This window comes from Kogia breviceps, chromosome 6, assembly GCF_026419965.1.
Source record: "Kogia breviceps isolate mKogBre1 chromosome 6, mKogBre1 haplotype 1, whole genome shotgun sequence".
NCBI classification, from domain to species: domain Eukaryota; kingdom Metazoa; phylum Chordata; class Mammalia; order Artiodactyla; family Physeteridae; genus Kogia; species Kogia breviceps.
Genome location: NC_081315.1, coordinates 134,094,942 through 134,110,748, shown reverse-complemented (window position 1 = coordinate 134,110,748; position 15,807 = coordinate 134,094,942). Strand labels below are relative to the sequence as shown.

General features: G+C 41.8%; 1 protein-coding gene and 1 pseudogene across 1 annotated transcript in view; one reads left to right on the top strand and one right to left on the bottom strand.

Annotated features, from left to right (window-relative positions):
* JADE1 (jade family PHD finger 1) overlaps window positions 1–15,807 on the bottom strand; it is a 196,334-nt gene that overhangs the window by 72,951 nt on the left and 107,576 nt on the right. The window lies entirely within an intron of this gene.
* Window positions 1,052–2,120, top strand: LOC131758711 (hsc70-interacting protein pseudogene; annotated as a pseudogene).

Sequence of the window (15,807 nt, the reverse complement as noted above, 5' to 3'; positions counted from 1 at the left end):
AGTACTTAAGTAATTCACATATATCTAATAAATTGATATTATAAATATGTTAACTTTAAGTTTTTTAAATGTCTAATAGTGTATTTACATTTGAAAGATTTCCACTTAAAATCACAAATGTAAATCAATTACTTAGCTACACATTTTAAATAAGCATTACAATACAATGTGTCATTCCAATAGGTCGTATTCTCCTAAACATTATAAAAACTTAAAACACTAAACATACAGATTCCTTTACACAAAAATACCAATACCATGTGTGTGATTTTTAGAACACTACTATATTTAATTGTAAGCCTTCTCAATGTCTTCAAAAATGCTTATTGTTTTACAAAATGCTTATAGTTTTACAAAATGTTACTATTGTGGGATACTGGATAAAAAAACTTATTTAAAAAAAAGTTTATCTTCTCAAATTCTTTTGATGATATCTTCTAAAGCTGGTTGAATTGCATATGAGGTCCGGAGCCACGAGTATCTAGGGGAATTTTTCTCATACGCCACTACAAAGATGAGTCCCTTTATACTACTAACATATCATAAACTACAAAACTTAAAAAGGGAGCTGACACCAGCCCCCAAAAGGGCCTCCAGCGATGCTCTCCTCCTGTTACTCACTTCCCTGTGTAGACGCTTCTACTGTGAATGAGGCTGACCTGTAATCAATAGGCTATTGTGGAAATGATGGAGAGTGACTTCTGAAGCTAGGACAGAAAAGACATTGCTTCTTCTACCTTGCACACTCTTGGATTTTTTGTTGTGGAGGAAGCCAGCTACTCATGCAGCCCAGGGAGCCGTCTACGTGGTAAGGAACTGAGTCCTCCTACCAACAGCCAGCATTAACTTGCCACGTGTATGAATCACCCATCTGGGAAACAGATTCTCTAGCCCCAGTCAAGCCTTCAAAAACTGTAGCCCTGGCCAACATATTGACTGCGACTTTCAGAGGGACCTGGACTCAAAACTAAGCCGCCTCACCCTTCTACGTAGTCACGCTGAGCTAGTGCCCTGGGCTGGAATCCGACCTCAGCCTCAGCCTTGCCGGACTATGGACCTTCCCAAAGTGAATGAGCTTTGAACTTTCATGAAAATGTGTAAGCAGGATGCCAGTGTCCTGAACACTGAAGAAATGCACTTCCTGAGGGAGTGGGTGGAGGTCATTGGAGGTAAAATACCACCTGCTACTCATAAAATTAATCAGCACATACCAAGAAAGAAAAACCGGATAGTGAGAAAGCAGAGGAAAACATAAAGACAGATGAAACATCAAGTGAGGAAAGTGATCTAGAAATTGAAGGTGTGATTGAACCAGACACGGATGCCCCCTCAAGAAATGGGAGATGAAAATGTTGAGATAACTCAGGCGATGATGGATGAGGCAAAGGATAAAAAGGCGGCTGCCATTGAGGCTCTAGTTCACAGATACCATCAAGCTGAATCCTTGCTTGGCCATTCCATATGCCAAGAGAGCCAGTGTCTTCATCAAATTACAGAAGCCAAATGCTGTCATCTGAGATTGTGACAGAGATATTGAAATAAATCCAGATTCAGCTCAGCCTTATAAGTGGGCAGGGAAAGCGCACATACCTCTGGGCCACTGTGCAGAAGCAGTCCATGAGCTTGCCCTTGCCTTTAAGCTGGATTATGTTGAAGATGCTAGTGCAATGCTGAAAGAAGTTCAACCGAGGGCCCAGAAAATGGCTGAACATCAGAGAAAGTATGAGTGAAAACATGAAGAGCGAGAGATCAAAGAAAAAATAGAAAGGGTTAAGAAGGCTCAGGAAGAACAAAAGAGAGCCCAGAGGGAGGAATAAGTCAGAAGACAACCAGGAACTGAATGTAGCTATTTTTCCGGTGGCTTTCCTGGGCCAACACCGGGTAATTTTCCTGGAGGAATGCCTGGAATGGGAAGGGGTATGCCTGGAATGGTAGGAATGCTTGGGCTCAATGAAATTATTAGTGATCCAGAGCTTCTTGCGGCCATGCAGGATCCAGAAGTTATGACGGCCTTCCAGGATGTGCCCCAGAACTTGGCAAATATGTTGAAATATCAGAGCAACCCAAAGGTGGTGAATCTCATCAGTAAATCTTCAGCCAAATTGGGAGGTCAAGCCTAAGGCCCTTCTGACAAATAAAGCCCATGCTGAAGGAAAGATCGCCTAATGGATGTCGCAATAATACAAACCAGTGCACCTCTGACCTTCTCATGAAGAAAGCTATGGTGCTTTGAAAATAGTCTCTCTCCCTCTGTCCCAAATGCAGTTGAAACAAGTTACAGTGGTTTGCTATTAGAACAATCATTCAGATAACATTTTCCTACTGGGAATTAAAAGCTTTATAAACACTTTTTAAACCTGAAAAATATTAAGACAACAACAACAATTAAGCCCTTCCCGCTAAAAAACGAAACTCACCAAGCTGTTCCCCAATTCCCAATCCACAGCAACTGTGTAAGATAATAAACATTTATATTCTTATCAATATAAATTTGGGGGTAGTCTGTTATGTAGCAGCAGATAACTAACATCCCTAAATCCAAATCATATCATTATCTAATTTTCAAGCCTGATTAGTTCTTAGAAAGCTCCAGTCAGGCGACTACACCACTGCTTGGATTAAACTATTTGTTGTTTCATCTCATCCTCAACATTTTGTTTTATTCTCTCTATCCGTTGGGTCCACAATCATACAGAAACATTAAAGTATATCTAATCCTGCTTCTCATAAGCCTGTTCCTGACTCTATCACAAATTCAAAGGAACTACATTCTACTGCCACCTATCATCACAGCATCCTCCACTGGACCAGATGGAAAGTTTATATTTTAACAGTAAAAGATGGAAGCATCTTTTTTCAGAAATCCGCTGCTGAAATACCCAAGAAGTCTAATAAACATCTCAGACTTAACATGGTTAAAAAAGAGCTCTTGATTTTCCTCTCCCGGAGCCTACTCATCCGAGGCTTCCGCTGCTCCATAAATGACAGCATCACCCACCCAGATGCTTATACGAAAAACCTAAAAGTCATTCTTGATTCCTCTCTTCTGCTCACGCAGTCAACAATGGGGTCCCCTCAGCTTCTACCTCCAGAATATATCCTGAAGTTGTTGACTTCTCTTCATCTCCATATCCTATCTCCACACCATCTCCAATCTTTCATCTCCATCTCCTTAGCCTAGACTATGCCATCATCTTTCACCGGGACACTGCAAAGATTCTCCTAACTGTAACCCCTGTTGCTTTTCTATATACACATTCATGTACAGATCTTTGTGTGGCATATTTTATTTCTCTTGGGTAAATAACTAGATGTGAGATTGCTGAATCATATGGTAAGTGCCTGTTTAATTTGATCAGAAACCGCCCAACTATTTTCCATCTTACACTCCCACCAATAACATCTGAGAGTTCTACTCGTTCCACATCCTCTCCAGCACTTGGAATTTTTAAAAAATCATTCTAGTACATGTGTAGTAGTCCTTTTTCATTTTTTGAATCGAGGTAAAATCCACATACGATGAAATGTACAGATTCTAAGTGTACAGTTCAAATGAGTTTTGATAAACGTGTATACTCATGTAATCAAGATGTAGTGCATTTCCATTACCCTAATAAATTCCCTACTAAGCCCCTTCCAGTCAGTCTCTACCCCTAGCGGCAACCATTTCTGATTGTTATTCCTCAAAAGAGGGTTAGTACAGTATACATGCTTTTGCGTCTGCCTGATTTTGCTTAACATAATGGTTTTGAGATTCATCTATGTTATTGCATGTATCAGCAGTTGTTTTTACTGCCGAGTAGTATTTTATTTGTATGAACATATCAGAGTTTGTTGATCCATTCAACTTTTGATTGACATTTGGGTTATTTCTAGCAATTCCACTCCTAGGTATTTACCCAGGAGAAATGAAAGCATATGTCCACAAAAAGACAACAATCACCTGCTTCCTCTCTTGATCCACTAAATCCACTCTCCATATAGAAGCTAGAGGGATCTTTTAAATAAATTACTCAAATCCCATCTCTCCTCCACTTAATACCCTTCAGTGACATCCCGTTCCACTTAGGAGAAAATACAAACTCCCTACCACAGCTTGTGAAACACAGACATCACTGATTCTCAACCCTGGCTGCCCAGAGGAATCCGCTGGGAACTTTTGTTGCTTGGGCTCCACCTCAGATCAAGTGAATCAGAATCTCTGGAGGAGGGTTCACATAGTTTTTAAAGCCCCCCAGGACATTCTAACAGGCCTCCAGGTTTGCAAGGCCTTGCCTGGTCACCTGGCCTGTGGCTCTCCCACTTTATCTCACGCCACTCTCCCCGTTGGGTGCTGTAATCCAGCCACGCTGGCCTCTTTTCAGCCCTGTGAACACAGCGATTTTATCCCTACCTCAGGGGCTTTGTACTAGTGTTTCTTCTGTCTGGAATGTTCTTTAGATCTTAGTGTAACTGGTGCTTGTGATTCAGGTCTCAGCTGAAATGTCACCTGCTTAGAGGGACTTTTCCTGCCCACCCAACCTAAACGAGCCACTCTGGAGCATGTCACCTGTTCAAACGTTCTGTATCACGTTTATGTCCAACACTGTCCTGGTCAAGCATTTTTCTTTCTGTTTATCGTCTGTCTCCCCACTCTAGACTGTAAATCCCATGAGAACAGGGACACTGCCTGCCTTGTTCTCCACATATCCTTAGTATTTATAATCATGCCTGGCGCATAATAGAAGTTTCAGAAATATTTGTTGGAAGCATGAAAGAATACACATAGAAAATGTACATATTACCTGGGAGAGAGGGCAAAAGTCCACAAGGGGTCTTTCTTTCTTTGCCCCAGGTGTTACCATGAGGTAGTTGATTTACAGGAGAATGGAGAGACTCTAAGGGGATTAAACCCAGATATTCACAGTTCATTAGGTCCTAAAAGGCAGAAAGATTGTTTTCGGCTTCTAGTATCTTAACTTCAGTCCTAACCTGAGGCTGTTCACATTGTAGATACTCAGTGAATGTATTTCTATTAGCAGTGAAGTGACTGTGACCTGCTTGGAGGGGCTAGAGGGGATGTGGGAGGAGGCATGTGTAAGTAGGGATTAGGGGATCATGAGAAAAGGAGACAGAAATATATTTATGCCTTTATATTTACTTAAAGGAGCTGTCACCAATTCAAAGCATGAAATTCAGTTTATTCTAGCCAATTGGATTTCAAAACACTGTCCTATTCTACACGTAGTTTCTCTTTGTAAGCAAGGCAATATGTTAAAACAAAGTTTTAAAGAAATTTTAAAAGAAAGGAGAGAAAAAGGAAAAAGTGACACAGGGAAGAAGAGAGGAGGGAACCAGGAAGAACGTAGGAACATCTTCTTTGCGCCATACACAGTACTAGGCACGTTCAGGCCTTTACTTATTTATCGCAACCCTATGTGAAATAAATATAATTATACTCATTTTACTGATGAGGAAACTGAATGAAGCTTGGAGAAAAGTAACTTCCCTTTTAAATATTCTTACCACTTAACTGTTCAAATAGATAAAAAGATACAAGATATACACAGCAAATATGCAGATGACATTGACCTTGGAAATGCCATCTGACGTAAGCAAATAGATCAAAGATTCAAATTAGTCTTGTCAGGCCAGAACACTGGATTAAAACCAAGGGTTAGATACAATGTAGTGGATAAACTAAGTCTTGTGGTCAGCTACACAGGTACAGAAAGAAGGAGCCCTCGTTTGGCTGGAGTTTGTCTAGAAAGATCTTATTTAGTTGACTGCTAGTTTAATATAAACCAATAGTAGATGCTAAAAATGTGACTAGGACAACCCCTAAGTATCTCTTGACAGTTCTTACCTTAAACGACTTCTTTTCAGTATTTACCACTGGAGATATTTTAAAAATTCTCTTCTCTCCTGGCTTCCATTACATCCGATTATCTTTCCATCTCTGAAGCAGACCCCCATTCATACTAGCACTAATAAGACAATAGCCCTCATTTATTAAGGTTCTGTGCCAACTACACAATTACTGTATTTAATCCTCCCTCGTAATAGCACTAATGAAATAGCAGAATTATTTCCGCCATCTTATAGATGAGAAAACTTAGGTTTAGAACATCTAAGTGATTTTCTCAAGATCAGACAGACAGCTAATAGCGTTCATAGCGCTCAACTCCAGCAGTCTGACTTAGAGCCACACGCTTCTAACCACCGTCCCTTCTGCCCCGGAGTTCCTTTCAGAGCTTCCTTTTCCCTTGCTCATCCGTTAAGTGTGAGTGTTCCTTAGAGTCCAGTCCTCAGGTCTCAGCTCATGTTACTTCATTATCTCTCTGGTTAATCATCACTAGACATGGGACTTTTAACTGACAACTTCTACGCTGATGAATCCTATGACTGCCACCAATAGCTGCCGCCCTCATGGCGCTTACCCTTTCCACTGCCTTCCTTCCTAGTAGGTGCCTCTATAAGCTTCAGAGGAGGCTGGATCCAGCCCCAACCCTGGCCCCAGAGACAGAATCACGATTAGTTTAAGCCAGGCATGATGCTTCCCCTGCCCCCTCTTTGCAGTGACTAGTTTCAGAACTGGAAGAGAGTCAGCTGAGAGATCTTGGAGAAGTTATCCTGGCTCTTAAACAGAAATATTCATCAGCAGGTAATCTCTTTTCTATCACCTTGTTGTGTCTGCATGTGCTGTGGAGAACTAAGTCAGCTATCTTGGAGCCTTGAATAATTTTCAAGAGTATAAAGGGCTCCTGAGAACAAAATGTTTGAGAACTGCTGCCTAGTCCGTGCCAGTATCATCTTTCACTAGGTTATTGAAACGGTTTCCTAAATAATTTTTCTACTGCTAAGCTGAGCGTAGCCAACCCCAAGAAACCCATTCTCTGCATTGCTACCAAGGTGATCTTACTAAATGCTAATCAGACTCCTACTTAATCCTACTTAAGCCCCCTGTCGCTTTCAGTTTAGCACCTAACACCCTACTTCTCTTGTTTTATTTGCTCCTCTCCCCTCACACATCGTTCGCCCAGCCATTCACAGGTGATTGGAGTTTCCTATCAGAAGTGATACTGTCTGTTGTTTCCATCCCTTCCCACCTTTTTTTTTTTTTTTGGTCTTTGGAACAGAAGACATTTATTATAGTCAATTGGTTACACGGGTGATGGAAGAGCTAAGTCAATCGGGATGGTGAGGCAGGCAGAAGTGAGCGACAACGGCAAGCCACCACCAATGGCAAGTGCTGGGCGCGGAGGAATAAAAGGAGGAAGTGATGTCACCAGACCCCCAAGGGTCAAGGTTACCCAGGGGAAGCTAGAACCATGGTAGGCGTGTTCTGCATGTTCTGGGACCACGAAGGAGCAAGCCACTGCCAACAGTGCCTTCCAAAGCTGAGCTTCCTAATCTGCTCTTAAGTCCACACTGTCACATCCTATCCCTTCATTCTCTAGCTAGCTAACTTCTACTTTTCCTTTAAAACTCAGATCAAGGGTCATTTTCTACCGGAAGCTGTCTCTAAGCCCACAGTGTAATTTACCTGTCCCTCTCTGTGCTTCCAAAGCACCATTTATCAAAGTGGTCACCAGAAAGTACTGGGACCACTGGTTTATTGAGTTTCCCCCTAGACAATAAGCTCCTTGAGGACTGGGGCAGCTTCTCTTTTCTTTGTATCATTTGAGCGCAGGGCAACGTCTGACTGCAGTGTTGAGGGCTATTATATGTGCTCAGTAGATGTTCTGCAAACATATTAATGAATTAACTCTAGGTAATTTGCTTCTGGGATGAGTTTCACTTTCTGAACCATTTGCTTTGTGTGTGTGTGTGTGTGTGTGTGTGTGTGTGTGTGTGTGTGTGTCCAAGGCCTGGACTATTCAGTGCATTTTCCTTCACACACAAGCTTCTTCATATAGCCCTTGAGAGGAAATGTTATTTCATTTCTTAATACCATCTCTATACTGTGGGATGTATAAAGATACTTTCTGGAGCCCAAGTCTCATGGTTGCCTTCAAACTGTGTTTCCTGGAGTGGAGGCCTCAGTGGTTTCTTCCTAATTCTCACACTTGGAACACTTAATTTTGATTGGACAAACCACCTTCCAAAGAAACCAGAAAACCGTTCTGTCAGTCTTATACATTTTGTGCTTTTTCTTTTTTTTTTTTTTGGCTGCGCCATCCGGAATGCGGGATCTTAGTTCTCTGACCAGGGATCGAACCCGTGGGCCCTGCGATGGAAGCGTGGTATCTTAACCACTGGACCGTCAGGCAAGTCCTCTTTTGTTCTTTTACATAACCTTTTTTCTTCCATTTTGGATAAAAATAATAGGTAACAAAGACTTAATTCTATTTTGGAAATCCCTTCTTTCCTTTTAGAAATGGCCACTAATATTAGCGCCTCGCCATTCTTTTGAGACAGTCTGCACATGCGCAAGTACCAAGGAAAGCCTTGGGGATGGTAGGAAGACGGTGGGCATGGTGTGAAGATGAACAAACTGCCAGCGGACAGTCCTTTTTTGTTTTTCTTAACAGCTTCATTGAGATATAAATCACATACCATACAATTCACCCATTTAAAGTGTACAATTCAATGGTTTTAGACGTGTACAGCCATCACCACAATTTTAGAACATTTGCATCACCTCAAAAAGACACCTTGTACCCCTGAGCTAATCTCTTCCTCACACCTACACTGTCCCTTTCCCCATCAGCCCTAAAACTACTAATCTACCTCTGTCTCTGTAGACGTCCCTGTTCTGGACTTTCGTGTGAATGGAGTGATACAATGCGTGGTCTTGGAGGACTGGCCTCTCTCCCTTAGCGTAATGTTTTCGAGGTTCATCCATGTGGTAGCATGTGGCAGTATCCATTTCTCTGGACAGCCCTTTCCAAACACCAAAACTAGACTGGCCCAGCACTGCCACTGGAGCCATCAGTGTGAACTTCTTTGGTGAGAAGATTTTCTGCTGTGGTTCCTCGCTGGGGGATCTCGTTGGAGCCTGCTACGTGTGCCTCTTTACTTAAGCCACCACTATCAGCTGGCACTGGGCCTTATATGAAAATGAGGGAATTAAAAATGCATCAGAATTACAGACAGAATCCGCCAAACCACTGTATGACTTTTGAGCAATAGAATTCATACGGAAACCACCTCAGGCTGTTTCTTCATACAGTTCTAATGGACTCTCTAGGTATGTCCAGCAGGGAAGTCCAGGCTAGTGAAAGGGCCAAAGCCTATGTGATTGTTGTCAGTTCATTGGTTCTCAGTGTGGTGCCCCAGACCAGAAGCATCCGTATCACCTAGGAACTTGTTAGATATGCAGATTCTCAGGCCCACCTACTAAATCAGAAACTCTGAGAGTGGGGCCCAGTAAATCTGTTTCAACAAGCCCCCAAATGATTCTGAACCACACTGGTTAGTTAACTGGTATAGTACTATCAGCATTGGCACTTGAACACAAATCAATTACTGACTCATACCCTGTTTTGTATCAAGTGTATATACTCCATGGATGAAGAAAAACCATTGGGGTCTAAGTAGTAGATTATGGCACCTATGCTGAATTTCTACGCATTGATATGACAGAAAACTTATTTTATTACTCCCCATTTCCCATCTTTATGTCCTTTTAAAACAATGCTTTGATAAAAAGTTACTTTAAAAAAATCCTGATAGACCTACTAGAGAATGGATTTGTGGACACGGGGAGGGGGAAGGGTAAGCTGAGACGAAGTGAGAGTGGCATGGACATATATACACTACCAACTGTAAAACAGATAGCTAGTGGGAAGCAGCCGCATAGCACAGGGAGATCAGCTGGGTGCTTTGTGATGACCTAGAGGGGTGGGATAGGGAGGGTGGGAGGGCGCCGCAAGAGGGAGGGGATATGGGGATATATGTAAATGTAGAGCTGATTCACTTTGTTATACAGCACAAACTAACACACCATTGTAAAGCAATTATACTCCAATAAAGATCTAAAAAAAAAAAATCCTGATAAACTTGTTGCCTTTATAGAGTTTATTTCCACTTCAGACTGAGTAGATCTTGTAGGTAGCACCCCTAGAAGATGGCACTTCTACAAATCTTGGTTCAGGAAAAAATAATTCCTATACGCACTCATATCAGACACAGGTCTCTAGAGGTTGTTTTTCTGAGTGAATATTTTGTCAGCATAGAGACAATATCAGGGAGCTCATTTTCAAGCAATTGGTAACCTGATGCCTGTATTGATAAAATACCCAAGAGTTTGCTTTGAACACACCCAGGATTTTATCTAACGTTTGTTGTTAAGACCAAACACTTTTTCGATAGTCTGGGGATAGTCGTTATCTCCTTCAGAAAGAGCACAGGAATGGTTTATTCTCAGTTAATCTGGACAGATTTGACTCTGGGTTAGCAGTTTCAAAATTCTGCTAAAATGTGCCTTAAGTACTTAGACAAAAGTACAATTCTTGATAAAAAGCAATTTTATTTGTCAGAATGCACTGTTGTGTAATTCTTTTGAAACAGTATTATTTCCTCAGCATCCATTTTCATTTTGCTTTAAATACCATTAAAATTGATTTTTAAAAAGTCTTAAGACACGTAGATAGAATCCTGTCATGAGGTGTTTAACTGCACACGGCCTTACGCTATTAATTATTATTTCATATATCTCTGCCTCATCCCTCAACTAGATTTACCCTCGCTGAAGGCAATAACAATTTCTTGTACATATGTGTTTGCTCTCATGATGTCTATCAGATATCCTAAACATAGCAGACATCTGTTAAATATGTGTGTATTGATCGATAGCTTTGATAGTAACTTGAAACACCCAGCCTCACTGTCAGGAATAGAAGCTCTCTTAAATTAGGTCAGTTAAGGAGAGATAACAACAGACCACTTCACAGATATCCAAGGACATAAGCAAAGCACACCTAGACCACATGGGACATGGAACTGGATGTTCAGGACCCAAGGCTACTCCTTTCTTCTCAGGATCCTGGGGCTTCAGGTCTGTGCTTCTACCTGTATATCTCCTTCAGTGTCTTTAGTAGTCTGACCTCCTTTTTGTTGTGGTATCTCTATTCCCTGAAAATATAAGCTTACATTTGGCTTTGGTTTGTCACAGATCTACCCTACTATTTTATGTCAAGAGCCCATTGGCATCTAATTGGTTCAATTTTAGTGGCCCAATTCCAAATTCCATAGAGTCATCATCTGATTGGGGTAGAGTTCAGCTCTAGTACAATCAGCCATGAGTAGGAAGTAGGAGGTGTAGAGGAAATCAGGTAGCATATAAAGCGATTCCTCTCCAGGAACTGTGGGTGGAACAGGTTCACTAAGAAGGGGTCATGGACAAGGAGGTAACAGCTGACATAACTACTCCAGTTTATCTACTACACCCTAGAACTCAGACAAGTATACAAAAGTTAGACATTAGATGTAACTAGGGTCATGGATAAACTTCTCTTTTGATCTAGATCAGGGCTTGGCAACCATAGACCTTGGGCCACATCCAGCTTGCGGTCTGCTTTTGTAAGAGTGAAGGATGGTCTTTACATGAAGAAGAGTAGGCAACGGAGACTGTAAATGACAAATGCTAAAATATTTACTCTCTGGCCCTTTACAGAAAAATTTTGCCAACCCCTGCTCTAGATGACCTTTCTTTCTTCATTCATTTCACAAATATCCACTGAATATTTACTATGTTCTAGGCACTGTTCTAAGTATTGTAGATACAATGATGTCACGAAGACAAGCATGGTTCCTACCCTGGAAAAGCTTAGATTCTACTGTGGGAGAGAAGAGATCAAGAATGCTTGAAATTTTCCATGAATTAAAAGTTACAGATGGACTTCCCTGGTGGCTCAGTGGTTAAGAAGCCGCCTGCCAACGCAGGGGACACGGGTTCGTGCCCTGGTCTGGGAAGATCCCACATGCCGCGGAGCAACTAAGCCCAAGCGCCACAATTACTGAGCCTGAGCTCTAGAGCCCGCAAGCCACAACTACTGAGCCAGCATGCCACAACTACTGAAGCCCTCATGCCTAGAGCCCGTGCTCCACAACGAGAAGCCACCGCAATGAGAAGCCCCTGCACCGCAATGAAGAGCAGCCCACCCTCGCAGCAACTAGAGAAAGCCCACACACAGCAACAAAGACCCAACGCAGCCAAAAATAAATAAATAAATTTATTTTTTAAAAAGTTGAGAAAAAAGAGTAAGTATATAAATTAATAAATAAATAGGACAATTTCAGATTATAAGTGCTGTGAACAAAATAAGCAGAGGATATTAATAAAGGGAGAATAACAAGGGAAGGGGACAGGTTGAGGAGATCCTATCTGTGGAGGTGACATTTATGCTAAGAGCTAGAAGACAGGAAAGAACCAGTCATGAGGAGGTCAGCATTACAGCCAGAAGAAATGAAGGCAAAGTCTCTGAGGCAGATAAGAGGTTGGCTTAGTCAAGGAACCCCAAACAGGCCAGTGGTATTAGGGCAGAACATAATAGGAAATGAAGTTGGAAGGTAGGGAAGGGCTAGATCATCTACAGCCCTGGAAGGAAGCCATTGAAGATGACATGACTTCATGAATGGTATGATCTCACAAATGTTTAAAGAAGATCTCTCTGGGGCTTCCCTGGTGGCTCAGTGGTTGAGAGTCCGCCTGCCGATGCAGGGGACGCGGGTTCGTGCCCCGGTCCGGGAAGATCCCACGTGCCGCGGAGTGGCTAGCAAAGATCTCTCTGGCTGCCGTGAGATAGACTATAGAGAAGCAAGAGTGAGTTCTTTAAACTAAAATGGTGTCATGAGAATGGAGAAAATTGGATGAATTAAAATATTTTGAAAGGAGAATTCATGAAACTAACAGATTGGGTATGAGGTTTCTGTACCGGGTACAGATGTACCGGGTACATCTACCCACCGGGTAGATGGTGGGTCTGGTCACCTTACCCATATCATCTTTGATAACTGAGTAATTAGTCTCTGCAACTAAGAGTCATGCTTTCAAAGCCAGAAAAAAATTATTCTCCATATTGAATCTTCTTAACTTTTATATACATACTTTTCTGCAAGGGATAATTGAACTAAAAAGCACTTCTATAGCAAACTCCAGACTATCCACTTGGAAAACTGCAAGTAGCTTTCCCCTCTTCAGAATAACAGCTTTCTGACAGTGGAATGACCTCTCAGGGTTGCCATTTTGTCCCTTGATGTCATGACTCTGTTTCTCCCTTTGGGAGATTGCTGTGAAAAGGCAGAGAACCATGGGTCACTGTCCAATAGGGGACGGCTGGCCTGTCCCCTCTTCCCCGTCAAGGGCTGCGTGCAAGATGAGAAGTGGCATCAGCCTAGAGACACTGAGATTTGTTTTGAAGCAGTTAAAGAGGAAGCGAATGCTCAGGGGAAGCTTTAAATTTCTTTCTACTTACAGAAGTTGAATTGTAAGAGCTATCTCTCTACCATTAATCACCAGGTCTAGTGTGAAGCCAGCCAACTTCAGAGAGTTAGTTAAAAGAATTGACTAATGACTCAGCTCTCTCCTTATCTCACTCTCTCTTCAGGTTTGATCTCACCAGACACTCAGGCTGCACTTAGCCGCTCTCACTAGAGCTTTTCCAGGGTACTGCAGTGCCCAGGAAGCTCTGTGTTTGGAGGCCTGTCCTGTAGCACTGTCCAGCCGAATGATGGGGAACTTCAGTGCCCAGCCTGGGCCGTGAGTGGAGCGGAGGGTGGAAGAGTGCTAGGTCTCTAGAAATGTCTGAGTCGATGGTGATGGTTTAGTCATGACCTAGAATCTCCGGGAGGCCTTGATCATTTGAACAACTGGACCCTTATAATATAGAGAATGTCTTTTGAAGTTAGTTCTTCTAAAAGTCTGCTTTGGTCTCCACTCACTGACTCCTGGAAGGATTTATTTTAGAAATAAGATTTCATGGTTATCCCTTTTGTTCCAACTTCAATGATTAAAACATCCAGGAATGTGTTTTGATTCTACTTCTTTGTAGTTGTTTTATCGTGGGCCTTTCTGAGTCTTAGATTATAGTAAGCCGTTATTAGTCACTTTCAATCCACAGATTCACTGCATAATCTCTGATTAAAACCAATTATTACCCTCTCAACGATATTCCATGAGAGCTAGTTGTTCAATCACACTTATCTCCAATGAGGTCCACTCTCCTCCCCCAATAGGGAGCTCCCTCCACCCCCCTCCACCATGGCTGCATGCTTCCAGGAGGTCCTCTGCCAGCATCTAGCCAGATATATCTTAAGTAATGAAGTCAATAGGGAAAAATAAAGGATGGAAATATACCCATTTAATACCAGTGAACTTGTTTAACTACTTAAGGCTGTATCTCGAAGTAGAAGCGTGTTACAGTGTGTTTTGTAAAGCAGTGCTTATAAACCACTGAGCTTTCAAAATAACTTTTTCCTATTAAGCCTGAATTGAGAAATGGGGTTAATTTGCCCCATTAACTTTTTTGTGTGTGATAATTACAGGAATTGCAGATTAGCATGAGTGAACTGGCAAGGTTCTGAGCTAATAAAAATACACACAAAAATTACAGCGTTCAACTGCGTCAATTCCTCATGAGGAAAACATTAACCATTCCTGATAGGCCAGTTTTTGAGTTCAAGCTAGCATATTAATAAATATTTAGGGAAAAATCCCTTTCAAGTGACATATGGTCCAACATTTCCCATAATAAAAGACACAGTCCTGCTATTCAGAGATTTGAAACTGATAGTAGATGAACTAATAAAGATAAATTCCATGAATTAGAAGATATTTAATAAATGTTTTCTCAGGCGATCATTATAACATTTTGCCAGCCAGGCTATACAGCTCTTTACTTTATTAGAACCATATGTAAAATATTGTAATACTGCACTGAACTCTTGGAGCACATTACCATCTATTTCATGAACATTTGCTAAGTACCTACTGAGTGCCAGCCACCATGCTAGGAGTAGGAGATGAAAGCCCCAACAGGTAATCCTGTCTGAACACTTTGCTCAGAGATCCTATGACTAGAATCACTTATGTTACTTCAGATTGGTGGAAACTATCATTCTAACTGCATGTGGCTGAACTTCGAGGATTGCAAAGGAATGAGTGCCTAGTTCAGACCATCAGTGTACACTACTGGCCATTTCTCAGCTGTCTTGGGAATCTCTCCAAGTTCCAACTAATTATATAGCTATGTTATCTACTCAAGGGTTCTAAGGCATCTGCCTTCAACTTCAGCAAGCTCACTCATAACCCCAAAAGTGGGAGAAGAAAAACACTTCCTATGTCTCTGAGCAAAGATCTCTTCTGTGTTTAGCAAATAATAATAATAATAATAATAATAAAACAAACAGACAAATCTTTCCCACCTGGAATGGAGAAAAGGAAAATTTTACCATGTATTCCATTGACCACTGACTTCATGACCCCTTTTTTTTTTTCTTTTTGGCAGTACGCAGGCCTCTCACTGTTGTGGCCTCTCCCGTTGCGGGGCACAGGCTCTGGACGCGCAGGCCCAGCGGCCATGGCTCACGAGCCCAACTGCTCCACGATATGTGGGATCCTCCCAGACCGGGGCACGAACCCGTGTCCCCTGCATCGGCAGGCAGACTCTCAACTGCTGTGCCACTAGGGAAGCCCTCATGACCCTTTTTTAAAGAACAGTTTTAGATTTACAGAAGAATGGAGACAGAGGGTTTCTACATTACATCCCCACTCCACCCAACCCCCAAGTTTCCCCAGTTATTGACATCTTACATTAGTATGGTACATGTTACAATTAATGAACCGATATTAATACATTATTAATATCTGAAGCCCATTTTATT